Genomic DNA, 19,101 nt, shown 5'->3' on the forward strand with positions numbered 1-19,101 from the left:
TAATAACAAACTCTAAACTTTCCTAAGTTTGTTCCCTCGACTAAAGCAGCATTCATATCATTCATTTCCGCTTATCTATCAATTGGTATCATATTTGGGATGATTCTTGGAAAGAATCAAAGAGATTTTGACTTGTTTTCCAAGCATCAATCGCCGAAGTACCCCAACTGAGCTAGTTCGTGAAGTTTCATCATTTCAGGTTTCTTTTTCAATTTTTTCAGTTTATTTTTTATTCCTTCTTTTTAGTTTGATGTTTTTAATCATCAAAAGGCAAAGAGAGAGAGAAAAAAAAAAGAGAGAGAAAAAAGCCAAAAAAAGCAAACGAAGGAATTGGGAGATTTTTTGCAGGATAATACCTCGTCTATATTTTATACTACAGTCCAAAATTTATCCAAATCAAAGTTTATTCAACCCTTCAAATCAATCATTACAGTTTTTTTGGTATATTCGCATTCCTGACATTGTCAGATTTTTCAGACTTTTCCAAAAGGAATTTGGTTCATAAATTTTCCATATTACAAATACATCAATTGGAATACATCCAAAAAAATTCATAATTTTTAAGGATTAGAAACGCATTCATAAACATTGATCAAATTTGATCATGTGTTTGTTCGGCAGATGCAAGTTCTTCTCAATGATAGATTTTTCCATACTTTTACCGAAGGAATTTAGTGTTGAAAGTTTTTATATCACAATTATACTCATTAAAGAGCATCCAAAAAAATTCAAAAGTTTTGGAGATCGGCAACCCCTCATAAACGTTACTCAAGTTGATTCGTCGTTTTGGGTTCTGTCCGGGTTTGGGATTTTTCCTTAATTTTTCTTTGCCTCCTATTCCATCTAGGTTCTTTTGCCTTTCCTTATTTCTTTACACCATCTAACACATTATCTTCCTTGTGTTAATAGGATTAAAGAGTTTGCATACTTCTTCTTCCTTGCATTCTCGTTCACTTGTAGTCCTACCATTTTTTGGCCTCATAGAACTCCTAAGATTTTTTTCCTCTTTTGTTAGTAATCAAAATCTGATACAAACATCGAAAGACTTCTTGGAGACTAAAGTTATAAAGAGTACAAGATCGATTTTCATGTCTCTCATTGTGTTGTTTCCTTGGAGTGACTTGTGAGGTTTCTTGTGTTCTTTGATTTTCTTTATATGTTGTTTTGAGTGTTGTTATTTTCAGGACGTTCGACCCAAATATACCGAAATCAAGCATTCCACAATCCTCTGGCATGGAAGATACACATGACTACTATGATTGGGAAATCGATATGGAATTCATATTTCACTACTACAATTGCTCCAAACGAGACAAACTGTCTGTAACTATACATGGACTCCGACACAAGGAAATTGTTTGGAGTTATTCAGTTCTATATGGAATTGATTTTGTCGAAACCTGGGATGAGCTCAAATTTGAGATACAAGAACGTTTTGTTCTGGATTCCTACACTAAGGAAATCCTACAAAAATTTCAAAGACTACTACAAGATAACAGATTTGTAAAGGATTATTATAAAAAGATGGAACCTTTAATTCGACGATCAAGAATTCCAAATGAAGATTACCACTGTTACCAATTCGTGAAAGGTCTCAATCGATACATTTGAGATGAACTTACTGAACAAGACTTCGAAGATCTTCAGGGTATACTAAAAAAGCCCCTCACAATTGAAAAACAGCGAAAAAATCGTCTCAAACACACTTTTCAAGGTACTTCACCTACTTTAATTTCATTTTCTTCTTTACTTCCTATCATGGATAATGAATCTGACGATGACAATGATGAATACAATGGTAGTAGTCTTGTAATAAAAGATATCAATCTTTAGTTACTTCATCCTACACCATTGGAACCAAAAGATGAACTTGAAAGTCATAAGCTGAAATTTCATGAGGAGACTTGAAAAAAATAAAAAATAAAAAACAATCAAAAAGAGGCAGAAACAAAAGATGTCACAACCCATAAAAGCCAAGAACATGACCCACGGGAGGTGAGTGATACTATTTGTGAGAAAAAAGAGTAACTTAAAACACAGATGTAAGCAAAATGGTATTAAGAGTGAACCTTCTTCACAAAAAGCCTTGCATCTTTGTTCGCTTTTGGGAATCAATTATTTCGATTTCTAACATTTACAAGGATTTTCCTAGTGTGTTTATTTCTCCCTTACAGGATTTTTGAGAAGTGATAGGTGGTCCATCTGATAAATTACCACCGGAAAAAGTGAAACAACACTAAATTTATTTAATTCAAGGTTCTATCATACCACACCGAACAAACAATATTAAAAAACTAAAGAGTTATATTCATTGTGAAAAGACTACATCCATGAAAACCTTAGTCATTGTGTCATCTTAGTGAAGAATCATGTTTTTTAAGAATCCAATGGTAAGTATGTTGCTACTCATTTTAATGATATTCTAACATACTTGTTCTCTTTTGTACAAGTTAAGACACTTGAAGTTCTCTTCTATGTCGATAAATAAAAGGTAAAAGTAATTCAAGAATGGCCCATGCCATTTTCAATAAATAAGGTAAGATCCTTCCATAATGTAGTGAGATTCTACCACCACTTCGTCAAGGATTCTTCTCATATTGATGCACCTTTGACGAAAATAATAAAGTCAGACGTGTTCAAATGGAGACCACAACAACAAGAGGCATTCAAACCAAAGTACTCATGCAGGAAAAGTAACATGTCACTTACTTTAGCCAAAAGTTACAAGCTACACAATTGAATTACTTCACCCATGACAAAGAACTGCTAGCATTAGTTCATGCACTCGAAGTATGGCAACTCTATCTTCTTCCTTAAGAGATTGTCATACACCTGGACCACGATTCACTAAAGTGGTTAAAAGATCAAGGTAAGAAAAACATAGTAGACGATGCACTATTTCAAAGGTACAATTTTACCTCTTAAACACGTACTATTATTCTAAGAATTGAACATATCAAAAATGTATATCATGATAACTCAAAGATTTATAAAATATATACCCATTTAAATATAAGCCTCACTAAGCTTTAACTTGATCCTTTGCTTTCACTTTGGTTCGATCCCAAATTTTATCACAATTTCCTGCCCTGGCAATTTTTACTATCTTCAAAGAAATATTATTTTTTATCAATATACACACTTAAAAATTATTTTGTTTATACCACTGAAAACTATTATCGAATATGAATCTAACGATATAAGACACTTCTTCTAGTTCACGTTGAGCAATTTATAGTGAATTTTCAAATTTGACTTACAGAAGATGTTTTGAGCAAAATTTACTGCCCTGTTTTTTTACCGATCCTCAATTAAAAATTCATATCTTTTTATATACTCCTAAAAATCAGTAGCCATGTATTTTAAACAAAACAGTACTAATATAATAATCAAACGGTATAAAAACCAACACCTAATCATTTTTGTAGAATTTATGGTGATTTTCTAAACACACTGTTTAGATCACAAATTTGGCAAATTTCACTAATTTGCATCCTTAGCTTATTCTATAATTCTATTAGATTACCAAATGAGTCACACAACATTAGGAGTCACTTCTTAACATAGTAACTTAGTCACTGGCTCATCGCAAGCCAATGATTGCTCGATAACATGAATACAAATTAAATATGCACTCACATGGTGTTCTTAGCTTGAAACCTTCATTAGAAATTCACATTTCATCCATAAGCTTCTCCTTAGCTTTAATATTGTTTGATATTGATTTCAATCATAATCTAAATTAATACCATTTACAAAACATATATAATTCAAGTCACATGTTAGAATCTTACTAACATTAGCCCACATTAGAAAATAAATTCCTAAAAATCTTCTGATGCTCATTCGATACAAATTTAATGTCACAACATAAATGTTGACCTTCTAATTGACAATTCAAGTTCTTTTTTATCCAAATTTATCCAAACTTCGCATAACATTTTCACTTAAGTTTCCAACTCTTCCATATTTGTGTTTTGATCCTCAACTTTTACCAACTTTCCAAAATGGCCCAATTTCACATTCTAATATTAATTTCCAGCATAGTCCATAAACTATTAAACAATTACATATTGAAACTATAATTTTTCATAATTTTGAATAGGTCCCCTAACTTTCACAAAATTACAAAATGGTCCAAACAACATTCTAAAGCTTGTAGAACCTTTCAAATATCATTTCAAAGCTTAGGGAAAATTTTCCATATTTTTCCTTAATTGATTTCTCATGGCCGAATAGTATATGGGTTAGGGTTTCCTTGATTTTCACTTGATTCAAGCATGAATTCACCCTCTATAAAACATTTCAAAGCTTCTACAATCAATCCCCTAACTTAATTTAACCAAATCACCAATTTCCCCAAACCTAGGGTTGTTTAGTACAAGCGTGTCTATGTAGTTTTAACCAACAATTAAGCTTGGAAATGATTCTACAACTCCAATAACCTCAAAATCCATTATCAATCCATAGAACCCTAACATCTTCTTTGAACCCTAAAATTTGGGATATAAGTACTCAATCAAGATTAGCATGCAATAATAGTATCAAATGATAAAGCTCTTCGAATAAAACAATTTTCTATTTCACGCTTTAATCCAAAAACCAAAGGAAATTGCTTAAAATGAAAAATAATTTTGTCTCCATACCTTGTGAAGCTCATGTCCATCGCTGATTTTGAGGAAGTAATGTCATGAAATTTCTATTTAATTTCATGTACTTTTGTCATTTATTAAGCTTAAATGAATTTAAAATTCATTTAATATAAATGACAATTTTACCATTAATGAAACTTTATAATTACATCCATACCAAGTCACATGTTACTTATCATATTTCCAAAGTCAAAGATGAAAAAAGTATTACGCACTTTACAACTTTGCCCATGCACTTTTCCAAAAATTTCAATCTTGTCATTTTTCCAATGGTCCAAATTGAACATGGAAGTAAATTACCATATACAATGCTCTATATCATTTTCCATCATTTAAAAATGTGGAAATAATATTTATAAACTTAATTTAATATACTTGAAATTTTCTCAAATTTTTATTCTACCCGATTTATCAGATTTTTATCGAACTTTAACATTTTATAGCTTTTAACATAAATTTCCAGAAAGTTGATTCCCACCAAAACTTCATTCTTGGGGGTGAACTATTAATTTATGGTTCAAAACACCTAACTTTTGAAAAATACCCTTTTGGTCCTTAAACTTTTCCAAACTTTATACTTTAGTCACCAAACTTACAAAATTTATGTTTTGGTCACTAACCAAAATTTTGGGGGTGTTGCAAGCAAGGAGTTTGTCTCTAAGAAATTTTTCGCACAAAATGGTATGTTTTTATTCAAGTAAATACTTAATATATGTATTTTATCTAAAATTTGAGGCAATGTTATTTCGTGAGGAGAATCTGGGGGAAATACACCTTAACTGGTTATGAGCGTATTCCTGAGGATTCTTCATATGAATTTGTATCCTTTTTAATTGAATATTTTATAACATATTAAATATATATAATTTATTTTTTTAAAATAAGACAGTGACCTTTTATGTGGGGAATCTATGAAAACGACCTTAAACGGCATGGAGTGTGTTTCCAAGGATTGTTTGTATACAAGAATATTTTTTAATTTTTTAAAAGGATCATAATTCAAAAACCATTCGAATTTATAATTTTCAAACATAAAGATGACGTATAATCGTGTAGGCACTAATTTTGGGTGATGTATGGGTACTCATCCTTCCCCACGTGTAACTGACTCCCGAAACTTAAAAAATGAGTTTATGATTAAACGCATATTATTTTTATCTTTAAAATTGTTTTTCTTAAAATTATTTTAACGGACATTTTTAGGTATTCGACCTACCAAACCTAAAGGTTGATGGCTACTCCAAATTTGTTTTCCAAAACTCCGATCTAGTTTTTTAAATTAAGTTGGTTTGATCCCCTCATATCCCCCAAAAAGCTTAACAACCAGTCTGACAGTTACGGAACATCATGTTTCCGACGCTTCCAAAAATGATACTGGTATTACCCATTGGATCTCCAACTCAAAATACGTAATCCTACAAAACCGTAAACATCAATTAAATTGTAAGAATTAGTATAAATAATAAATAAATTCAATTAAAAAATATTACAAAGATTTTTTTAATACTTACCGTATGTCTACAGGTGATATCAATCCTCGTTCGTACATAAATTTTTGTGGCACCAACCAAGTTTGAATATGTAATTCTATGTCACCATCTAAACAATATAATAAAAAAAATTAAAAAAAATTATTCAAAATAAATTTAAAAATTACTAAAATATAAAGCTACAAAAATTACCTTGTAGATAGAGGTAATTTAATTGGCATAAAAAATGAAACTTGGTACCTTGCCCACGACTTTAATAGGACTAGACAACCCGCGATATTGGCTTTTTGATCCTTCTTAAGGACTGCAGCTTTACAGAGTTCCTGATTTAAAAATTCCAAAATAACTGAACCCCAACTATATTTACGATACTTAGTCAAATTATTCAATATCGAAAGATACTGATTGTGCACTAAATTTCTAGATTCTTGTTGTAATAATATCCCTCCAATCAATTAGAGAATATATAATCAGGCTAATAATATGTCCTCAGCCTCGATAGAGTGTTCATTTACTTTAAATTTGTTCTCCATCCAAGTTATCTGTATTTGCATCTCCTCTACGACATCTGGTGGTGGCCTCTTTCTTAAAGTGTCCTGAACAATATTGAATTAGTCATAATTGTTGTGTCTCACAAGTGTCGCCCTATTTATCAGAACACCTAGTTTTTAAGCGACATCTTCCAGAGTAATCGTTGCTTCAACACTAAAAAAATGAAATATATGCATTTTGGGCCTTCAACATTCAATTAATACCAAAATCAGTACAGGGTTTACCTTAAAACCATGAATACATGTCGTAGGATACAACTCCAATTGTTGTAGATATAGTTTTCCACTCATGTAGATGATCAGTTTTCATTCATCGTTAACGAATGCCCTGTTCTTCTTCCTACAATTAAATTTTTGAAAAATTAATATAATTTTCAAAACAATAAATATAACATAAAAATTTGAACATTTAAAAATATTAGAAATTTTTTTAGTGTAGTGAGTTCAAGCGAGGAAATATGGACTTCACCAAGGCGTAAAATTGCTTCTCAGTTAGACATTTTCAAAGAAAAGTTTCAAAAAAATAATTTTAACATAATAATTCAAAAATTTTAAATTATTAAAAATATTACCATAGAGAGGACAATCGAGGAAATATTAACTTCATCAAGGCGTAGCATTGTTTCTTGGGTAGACATTTCCAAACAAATTCTTCAAAAAAATAATTTTTTATCTCAAACAAATAATTTTCTTCTTAATAATTCACTATACAAACCTTAAACCACAAACCTCTATTTAACCCAAACCCAACATCTATAAACCACTACTTTTTTCAAAAATCCTAGGGAACTCATCATGTTGGAGTGACGAGTTCCATTGTAATTGTTACATTTGCTCATTGCCCAACGACTAGTTATTTTATAAATCAAAAAAAACTTTTCGTTGGTATATATAAATCTAAAATTTAATTATATATCAAACTTAAATTTTTATATATAATTATTCAGTTCCAGAGTTTTTTTAAATGATAATTATATATAAAATTTTAATTTTTAAATTTACAAAAATATTACTTTAACTGTACTACCTCGAGTTTTGGGTTATTAGTTTAGGTCAACCCAAAACCCATAAGTCAAGCCCATTAGATCTTCCAATCTAGTTTAGATCAGTTCTTAAAATTATTGGGCTTGAGGTGGGCCCAAAAGTTAAGTTACGCGATGGTTTTAAGTTAGAGGTATTAAGGTGAGGGACCAAAAATGTAGCTTACCCATAGTCAGTTTTAAAGGATAAAAACCCCTTAAAACTTAGAGTTTTTCACATGAAACTAAAGCCTCCCAAATATATCATTTTCTCTCTTCCTTTTCTCCGAAGAGCAAGAGAAATGTGGAATCTTTAAGATTTCCAAATCTAGATTGAAGAAACTAAGGTAAGAACCTTAATCTCCATCCCTCAAGCTTCAATTTCAGCCCTAATCTTAACTTTTGGTTAAGGTTTCCAAAAATGGGTTTATATGGAAGTTAAAGGAATCAAAGGATCCAAGTTATTTTTAGTAAAAGTATGTTGTTTGAGTGTTTAAACCCCTATTTTCAAGCTTTAAAGAAGTTAGTAATTTCTAGTTTTGCTTATGTTTAGCTAAAGTATGAGAAAGTTCCAAAGCTAGAGGTAAAGAAAAATGAATCCTAGCTGATTCGAGAGGAGATTGAGCAGCCAAGTAAGCCAAGTAACATACTCACAACTCCTTCATACCCTTTGTGGGTCATTTAAGATGCAATAGAGGTTATGAGATGAGACTAAGCATGTTGAGTAGATTTCTATTACAAGATTCTTGTTTTAGAGCTATGAGTTGTTTTAAAACCTTATTTATGATCCTTAATACCCACATAATATTTAATAATTATTGGTAAACCTCTAGGTAGAAAAATTGAGAGATTAAAGGGTGATTTCGTGCCTAAATAAGGCATATTTGAGTGTTGGTATTGATACTGCACGAATAAATATCGATATTGTTCTTAGGGAGAGCATAAAATCGAGATTTTTTTAGGAGCAATATCGATACCCCTTAAAGGAGTATTAATACTGCGGGTTTGGTATCGAGACAAAAGGGCTTGGTACCAAGACTGAGATTCTAGAATATCATTTTGGTATCAATACTCTAAGGAATATCGATACCCAAAGTCCCACTATCGATACTCCCATATTAGTATCGATAATCCCCTCTTCTTTCAATCATTTTAGCACTAGGGTATTCATACCTTGGGTAGGGCATCAATACTAAAGAGATAATATCAGTACTAAAAGGCTAGTATCGATACTAAGGTTGAGTTTTGGGCATTAAATCAAAAGAAATGTTAAAGGGGAGTGAAGCTTCCCAAAATCTTATATTTTTACCTCTCAAAAGATTACAAGTGATAACAATAATAATAATTAATTAAATGTAGAACAGGATAAAGTAGGATGACATAAGACTAGCCTTGATTGAATACTCGAGAATCTATCAGGACACTTGAGTTCCTTTTGAAGAACTAGAGTTGTCGAAAGTATAGATGCAGTATAGATATCCTTAGGTAGTGCACGAGGCACTTTAAATTGAATAACTAGGGCGCGAGGTCTAACACCTGTCAGGGCTGGGTTAGTCGAGGGGGTTAACCGATGCAGAGATTATGGGCAACTAATCTCGGTATTCTATAAGGGTATGTAAGCTCCGAGATTAAGAGATCCTTTAGTTGCACCATGATGTCTACCCTAGAGTAGAGAGTGAGTATCACGAGGATGATCGCAAAGGATTAAATGTATTTCCTTGATGCACGGTTAGTATGATTTAGTTTTTAGTGTGGTACTGAGCTAGTTAGCTTAGAGTTTGGATTTTATTTCTTCAGGGTTTGGAATTTGTTTCCTTATGCGGATTAGGTGGAGCAGTAGATTTATCGAGGTCCATACCAGAGCATATCAGAGTATGTCTCAGTGTTTTTAAAGTGCATGTATTTTTGTAAACATTGTTATCTAGTTGAGTCATAGACTAAGTAAAGCTGATATGTATTATTTTTTAAATGTAAATATTTATTTTGGGAGCTCCCCAATGTAAATTTTATTTATATTTTATGGTTGCTTTCTTATGAAAATGGTTTTAAAATATTCATTCTAAAGTATAAGAAAGTAAGAAAGAAAAAAGTTGGTCAGCCACTCCGGTCGTTCTGTGTAGCACCCTAATTGGTCGGATGTGTGTCGTACATGTCTAGGGTGTTAGATTCAGTGGTATCAGTGCAAAGTTTTACGTGTTCCTATGACTCGCAGGTTAGTTTCGGTAAAGATTTTATTAGTATACATGCATGTCCGCTCGGTATGAGTACTATAAATGAGTGTGGATATATGTGCAAGTATACACAATCGAACAAGTAATCCAGTGATAAGTTGAGTATCGTCTCCACAGGGAATTGGTTAAATCAAATAGGTTTGTCAAGGAACTTTACTTTGTCACCTAAGTAAAGTTAGTGATGGCATGTACAAATGATAATGTTGTGGCAAAATAGAATGACTGATGTGGGAATAGAATGATGGTAATGTGGTAGAAAATGGAAATGTCGTGAAAAAGTTTATGGAAATATCATGGCAAATTTAATTGTGTTGAGGGCAAATAAATAGAAATGTCAAGGCAAAATAAAATGTAAATACTGGATTTAATGTGTAGGACTTTAGCTTTCTCACACGACAAAATGCTATGGGAATGAGTGATAGGAGTAACTGGGAAAATCTAAGTCTATTTCTAGGAATGGTATTTCTTCTATGCCTTGCCTGCCTGACAGAGTCTACTAAGGTGCCCTATGCTATCTCTAGTAAGGGACTCGACAGATTAAAGATGCCCTGGCAAAACCGATTGGCCTAAACCCCTGCAGTGGTCCTATTGGTTCAGATAACAGGATATGTCTCGGCAATACCTTTTTGCGACAACATTAACATCTAACCTTTTGTTCTTGCATAACTCCTTTTAGTTAAATGAAATCCTAACCTTATCTCTAAGGTGGATTAGGCCTAGTTACTACTTAGAACCCCTTGTTTAGGTAGTTCCTCCCTAGTTTCTCTCGAATACTAAGGATATTTTGCCAAGGCATTCTCTCAATCCCTAAAAACCTCTTAAGGAAAGGCTACTCTCGTTGCTCCTACAACCTTAAGGCATTAAGTTTCATAAACAAAATAGGTTAAAGCATAGAAAAGCAACCATTCATTGAAATAAAAACTTAAACATCCAAGCGAACTCCTACCAAATAGGATTAGTTCATGGTGGGGTTCTAAATAAACAAGCATAAAGCAAGTTTCATTCGTTCCTTACAACCCAATAACAAAATATGAAAGCAAAGAACTAAGGGGAGGAGAGAAAACCTTCAACGTGCACTGCCTAATGCTTCCCTCGGCCACCAAGAACTACTCCCAGCGAACTGGCTCCTCTCGGATGCTCAGGACGCCACTCCCTCGGGCTTGTCAAGGAGAATGCCACGGCAAGTAGGATTGACGGAAAAAGATGAGGCATTCTCTCTCTAACTTTTTAAGCCTAAATCTAGGTGGAACCAAAGTCTTCTTCAATGAGGCTTCATCCTCTATTTATAGGGAAAATAAATCCTAGAACTTGGTGTTGACTTTCCTAAGAAACCCCAAAACCATGGTTAGGTTACTTGGGAGTCGGACAGAACATGTTATGATACAGCCTGGGTAGTTGGCTGAATGACTGGCATAATCCCGTTACAGGTGCCCAAGGATAGACAGGATATGCAAGGGCAAGCGACGACATCAGCAGAACTGACGGTTGCAGCGTCGATCCCTCCAGGCGGATCTTCGAGGTGGATTTCTTGAGCAGAGCTCTCAGGAAGTCAACGAGAGCTGGCTTAAAAATATCTTATCGCACTTAAAACGCTTTTGAAATGCCAATTGAACTTGGCAATTGCATTTTGCTCAGCAATCTCCTTATGTCACGGCATTTCCTTTCCTCTTTTCCCTTGCTTTCAATTCCTGCACATCATCAGACAAGAACCTATCTCATAAGGTAGCACCGCTTTAAAAATAAAATGCCACGACAAACTGAATTCCACCACATGCAACTAATGCTTCTAAATGCATCTACATGGTCCTAAATGAGCTATTAGACACTTAGTAACTTATGTGAAAATGTCCCAAATGTGACATTTTACGGAGTTATCACACCCCCAAACTTAAGCTATTGCTTGTCCTTAAGTAATGGATAGTAATAAGAAAAACCAAAATACCATGACAAGTTTAGAAGCAGAATAGTCTTATGGGATAAATTTCAGCCCTTAGCACTTATGGCTTCAACATACTAGACTGGTTCGAAATCTAGTATTGTCCCCTAGGGTATGATTCTTTGTGTGGGTGTGTCCGTGCTTGTATCCAGTCCATGCTTAATAAACTTAAAAATTTTCTAAGCAAGCTTTCTTAATTTTCCATGACATTTACAAACACTTTACTCCCAACTTACTTTCTTTTCTTTACTTCTGCTACGAAGGGAGTCAGCCTATCACTCTACCCTCCCACACTCTGGATGAAAGGGAGCATACCTTCCACTCCCGAGCTAGTCATGTAGAGTCATCCCATGACTACTTTCATTCACTCATATTCCTTGGCATAGTAGAGTGTCCCTCTACAGATATGTCGAGGCATTTATTCATAATTTATCATCATTTTTCATTTTTTAGAAAAACCAGGAGTTTTCATCATTCAAAGTTTTATGCCATGATATTTAAGAATTCTCTTATAAAAAATTCCTAAGTTTCTCAAGCATGGAAAACATACAATCGTGTTTTCAAAGATTTCAAAGAAGAAAGTCCTAGAGTTGGTTCTATCATCCTCAATCAATCATGTACATTCTATCCTAGCCATCAAGAATTCATCATCATCAGGCATCCTTAACTAATTCCAGAAAACTATTCAAACATTTACTAATGTCATGGCATATTTATTTTACTACTACTATCTTGCAATGATGCAAGAACCCTACTTCCCCCAAACTTGAGAGAAGTATTGTCCTCAATTCTTACTAAAACTACGGAAAAATAAACTACATGCTATCAATGCAGTGGAATGCAAGGTACCTTGACTCTAGGCGGGTGGTGGTGCAGCAGTCAAGCGACGAGTGCGCTTTCTTAGTTTGGCAGGGCTGCAATGTTCAGAGTCAGAAGCTGGTGCAGCCGGAGGGATACTAGGACCTTTTGCGACAGTTGAGAGCTGGGGCTCCTCACATTTAGATGCCTTCTTCAAGCAGCGTCGGCTTCTACACAAAGGAACTTGCCGTGATATCTCGGATTGTGACTCCTCGGTTGACTCGGTGGGTTGCGATACTTCAGGGTGCGACATATCAGGATGTTCTACTGCCAGGGGTTCAACAAATTGTGGGGATTTCGGGTGATGAGCGAGTTGGAGGTTGGCTTCTCGATATGCATTGGGCGACACAGCATGGACTGTATCAGGGTCGGTGTGATCTCATGCTTCAGCGGGCTAGGGACTTTCTGCACTGGGTGATTGAGGAGCGTCGGCACTGGCAGGATGAGGTACTTCTACAGATGCCTCGGCATCCTTATTTGGTGGCAATAATGTTTTAGGAAAGTCTAGGACGGTGAAGTTTGTATGCGGGAGAAACTCTAAGAAGGCGTTGGTGAAAAACTCATCCCAACGCTTAGCGTAGGCAAAATATGTCATTAGTTTATTGGACAGCTGCCCGACATGCTCTTGAGTGCACTGGATTACCTGCTCCAGGGCATCTGAGTTTGCCCTGGCATATGGAGATGGTGAAACATGAGATGTGGTCGCCTTCTTTTCTTTTCCTTTTGTGTCCTTCAGACCCAACAACATAGGGATTTTTATCGTGGTAATTCCAGCAATACCCGATAAAATCTCGTCAAACTGTTCTTCAGGAACCTTCTTTTTACGACATAAGAAAGTGGTGAAATTTGAAAATACCATGGCACTTGCAGGTCGCTTCAGGCATAAATGGGCTTGCTCTACAATGATTTTCCCTACATCAATGGCACGCCTAAATATGATTGAGTGCAGTAAAAGCATCCGCTGGCAAGACACGGTGGTGTTGTGGGAAGTGGGAAAAAGCTTATGCTTTCATAAAATGGTTCCATAACTTTACTTGGGGAGAAGCTTATCCCAGTCCACGTTCATGAGACTCAGTTGCTGGTCATTCCATTGGGTGTTGGGAAGAAAGAGATCTTCCAGAATGCCTTGGTATGTTTCATTGTCTACGTCCTGCGCGAATGTGGCATGGCAGTCTTCCAGAACCAGCAATTTAAAGTGATGATTAATAGCAGTAGGAGTAAATCGAATAGAAATTTCGCGAACCATGACAGCATGTTGGTTTGGCTCGGAGATGTTTGAGTAAAACTTCTTCACTATCTATGCGTTGACAGTGGCAGGATGCTTGGAAAAATTTTGCCACTTATACTTGTTAACCACATCAAGCACCTCACTTCCGAAGGCATCATCCTACTCCTCGGAGAAGATAAACCCCAACTCAAAAAAGACCCATCAATTTTTTATGGTTTAGAATCGGTCTTGGGCGGCATCATCCACAAAACGTGGTGGTGCAGAAGAAGATGGTCGGGAGCGCACTATCGTTAAAAGAAAACAATGATAAAATGAAAAAGCTTGAAGTTTTGGGCGGTTATGGCGGTTTCGGTCAAGGAGGGTAGAAGAAGATGAAAGAGAATAGAGTAAAAAGTTAAAGTGAAAAAAGAAGAATAGGATAAGAACAAAAGAGATATTTTCTTGGGGGATATTAAAGAAAATGGTGGGGTATAGGCGGGAAGAAAAAAAAAGAAAAAGTAAAAAAAATTAAAACCCTAAAGTAAAAGCAACTATGAAAAAGTTTAAAAAGTTTCCTTCCTTTTACTATTCAAATTGTCTCCCAAAGTGCACAAGTTCCACCATACACCTCACGTGCTAGCCATGTTGGGTATCCCTTGCAACAAAAATAAAATAAAAAATATTAATTAAAAAGAAGAAATATTAAAATAATGGCAAAGTAAAAATTATTTATGCACAGGAGTAAATTTAAAATGTTAAGGCATCCTCAAGATGTTGGGCCAGTATCGATGTCATGCAAGAGAAATGCCAACTTGTCACGCAATGGTGGGACTCTCTGGTAAGCCTTCAGGCGCTGGCCATTGACTTTAAAGATGGACCCATCGTTCATATTCTTGATATCAACAGCGCCATACGGGTAAACATGGTGGACTTCGAATGGTCCCGACCATCGTGACTTTAATTTGCCTGGGAAGAGTTTGAGCCTAGAGTTAAACAGCAGTACTTTTTGGCCCACATGAAAATATCATGGCAAAAGCATTTTGTCATGCCACTTCTTAGTCTTTTCCTTGTAGATCTTGGCATTTCATATGCTTGCACTCGAAACTCTTCCATTTCATTCAGATCGTGCAATCGTTTTTCCCCAGCAAGTTGCGCGTCAAAGTTTAGTTTCTTGATTTCCCAGTAAGCCTTGTGTTCTAACTCAAATGGGAAGTGGTAGGCTTTTCCATATACCATCTTGAAGGGCGATATTCCAGAGGTGTTTTGAATGTCGTCCTATAGGCCCAGAGCACTTAATCGAGTTTTGGTGACCAGTCTTTCCTTCGAGGGTTCACCACATTTTCAAGGATTTGCTTGACTTCTCGGTTAGACACTTCAGCTTGCCCATTTATTTTTGGGTGATATGTTGCGGCAATCTTATGTCGCACTCTGTATTTCTGCAATACCTTGGCAATTAGCTTGTTATCAAAGTGGGTACCCTCATCACTGATAATGGCCCTTGGTACTCCAAATAGAGTGAAGATGTTTTTGTGAAGAAACTTGAGCACAGTCTTCAAGTCATTCCTCAGTGTGGCAATTACTTCAACCCACTTTGACACATAGTCCACCGCGAGAAAGATGTATAAATCTCCAAAGGAAGATGGGAATTATCCCATGAAATCAATGCCCCATACATCAAAGAGCTCTATCTCTAAAATATTTTGCAGCGGCATTTCGTGTTGTCTGGAAATGTTTCCAGTGCGTTGACATCTATTGCACGCTTTGCATAATTCTTGGGCATCCTTATATAGTGATGGTCAATAGAAGCCTGATTGGAGGACCTTTGTAGTAGTCCCCGCACCTCCAAAATGCCCTCCACAGGAGCTGTGTGGAAATGGTGTAAGATGTCACGATGCTCCTCTTCAGGGACACACCGCCGAATCATTTGATCGACACATTGCTTGAACAAGTACGATTCATCCGCATCATGCAGAAACTTCTTTTTTCCCTGGCTGTTCAGTTCATAAGGAAAAACACCACTAATAAGAAAATTAACAAGATCAGCATACCAGAATTGTCATGGCATATAAAATTTTCTCGTTGAGGAATTCTTCTTTAATATCAAAAATGTCATGGCATTCTGAAATGTTCTCGAGCCTAGATAAATGGTCTACAACCTGGTTCTTAGTACCTTTCATATCAATGACCTCTAAATGAAACTCTTACAACAGTAATATCCAACTAATAAGTCTAGGCTTGGTATCTTTCTTGTTCACTAAGTATTGTATAGCTGAATGATCGGTGTGAACTATGACCTTGGTGCCTATCAAGTATGGCCTAAACTTATCAAATGCAAATATCACGGCAAGTAATTCTTTCTCAATGGTGGTATAGTTTAATTTTGCCTCATTTAAAGGTACGGCTAGCACAATATATAACATGAAAGATTTTACCTCTACGTTGTACAAGCACAGCTCCCACGGCAAATCACTTGCATCACACATTAATTCGAACGGTGCCATCCAATATGGGGGAACTACGATCGGTGCAAAGATAAGTCTCTTCTTTAGCTCTTTGAGTGCGTCGTGGCATTTCTGATCGAACACGAACGGTTGGTTCTGTTGCAGCAGGGTGCACAAGGGCTTGGATACTGTGGAGAAGTCCTTGAAGAATCGTCTATAAAATCCAGCATGTCCAAGGAAACTTTGAATTACCTTGATAGAAGTTGGTGGGGTAGCTTCTCAATCACCTCGATCTTGGCCTTGTCTACCTCAATGCCCTTTGCATAAATTTTATGGCCTAGAACAATGCCTTCGGTTACCATGAAGTGGCATTTTTCCCAGTTCAGCACATGATCAGCCTCCTTACATCGCTTCAGTACCTTTGCCAAATTGCCGAGGCATTTTTTAAAGTCATCTCCAGAAACAGAAAAACCATCGATGAAAATTTCTAGAAAATCCTCAACCATGTCTTAGAATATGGCTTGCATGCAGCGCTGAAAAGTTGTTGGGGCATTACAGAGTCCAAAAGGCATTCTTCGAAAAGCATACGTGCCATAGGGACACGTGAATGTTGTCTTCTCGTGGTCCTCTAGTGCGATGGCAATCTGATTATAACCCGACCATCCGTCCAAGAAATAATAAAATGTCTTGCCAGCAAGTCGATCCAGCATCTGATCGATAAACGGCAAAGGGAAATTATCCTTCTTGGTGGCCTTTTTGAGCTTGCGGTAGTCCATGCAGATTTGCCACCCGGTGACTGTGCGTGTAGGTAACAACTCATTATCTTCACTTGTCACCACGGTCGTGCCTCCCTTCTTCGGCACACATTGGATGGGACTCACCCATGAGCTATCCGAAATAGGGTATATTACTCCAGCGTCAAGCCATTTAAGAATCTCTTTCATCAAAACTTGCTTCATGATTGGGTTTAATCTTCATTGTGTCTCTATGGATTTGTCATGGCATTCTTCTAGCAGTATCTTGTGCATGCAGATAGTTGGACTTATTCCCTTCAAATCTGTCATCGTCCATCCTAACGCTTTCTTATGTTGTGACAAAACACTTAACAAACTAGATTCTTGGTTAAGAGTAATGGAAGAGGAAGTAATCACAGGAAAAGTTTCGTTACTACCCAGATAAGCATATTTAAGATGTGGCAAATTCTTAAGTTCTAGGCATGCTATAATGAGGGTTTGGAGAAACATACTCTTTAAAATTCAAAGGTTCAAAATACGCACCTGGGCTAGCTTTTAGGAAGCTAGCCTACAGTTCCTCGGTAGAAAAATTATTAAGCTCTCCAGCCTTTAAGTCTTCAAATAGCCCCTCATCAGGTCTCAGCTGAATAAAATTGTCTGGGAAAATAGATATGCTTCTTTTGTGATTGTTATATCCACTTCTAAAATGCTCTGGCACTCTTCAGTATCATCCATGTACCTAAGAGATCGAAAGACGTTCACAGTGACATGTTGATCGGCCACTCGCATGGTCAGCTCACCCCTCTCGCAGTCGATGAGAATACGACCGGTAGCTAGGAAGGGTCTCCCCAAGATGATGGGTAGTGTGGCGTCAACCTCACAGTCCAGAATCATAAAATCGACAGGAAAAACGAATTTTTCAACCCGCACGATGACATCTTCAATTCGCCCTTCAGAAAGCACATGTGAACGATCGGCTAATTGTATGATGACAGATGTGGCTCTTGCATTTCCTATCCCAAGCTTTACGAAGATTGACTTAGGCATCAAGTTCATGCTTGAGCAAAGGTCCATAGTGCCTTCCCAACAAACTTGTCTCCTATCGAACATAAGATGATAAAACTGCCTGGGTCATGTCTCTTAGGTGGCAGCTTGCCTAAAGAGGAGCAAAATTCTTTTAAATTGACAATTGTCTCGTACTGCTCCACTTTTCTCTTCTTGGTAACAATTTCCTTGAGAAATTTAGCATATGTCGGCATTTGTTCCATAGCCTCCAGAAAAGGAACATTGATTTCAAGTTGACTCATAATGTCAACAAATTTTCTGAATTGAATATCCTTGTTATACTTCTTCAGTATTTGAGGAAAAGGAGGTGGGGGTCTAACTTCCTGTACTGATGGGGTGTTAACAGAAGTTACCTTGGCATTTTTGTTTGCCCCCTCAGTTTCTTTTCTTGATGAACCCTCATCATTATCCTCTTCTACTAGTGCTCTTTCCTTCACTTCTTTCTCAGCTTGCACGGTCTCAGGGGGGAATCATCCTTCGGTCTTCCCCAAACTTGTCTTCAACATTAATTTGCGTACCACTTCAGAGAATTAGCATACTACATTTCTCTTTTCCATGAGGTTTCGTGACTTCAGTGTCACTTGACAAATATCTTGGTCCGTGTTCTTGTAATGTCGCGGTAATTTGACCAACCTGACTCTCCAATGCCCTCAGTGACGAACTATGGCTCTAAAGCAAGGCCCCTTGATTTTTGATGGAGGTCGCATGGTCTTGCAACATTGTCTTCGTTATTGCTATGAAATCTTACATTGTGGCCTCTAAAGAACTGGTGTTTGATGAAGATGGTCCTCCCTTGTTAGAACTATGCCATGGCATATGCGATTGAAAATTCTGGGAGTCTTTGAAATTCTGTTGCCGAGCTGGTTGATGAGCATTTTTGTTTCCTTGATTTCCCCAAGAAAAGTTTGGATGTTGAT

The sequence above is a fragment of the Hibiscus syriacus genome, unplaced genomic scaffold (assembly GCF_006381635.1).
Source record: "Hibiscus syriacus cultivar Baekdansim isolate YM2019G1 unplaced genomic scaffold, ASM638163v2 tig00112221_pilon, whole genome shotgun sequence".
In the NCBI taxonomy this organism is placed as follows: Eukaryota; Viridiplantae; Streptophyta; class Magnoliopsida; order Malvales; family Malvaceae; genus Hibiscus; species Hibiscus syriacus.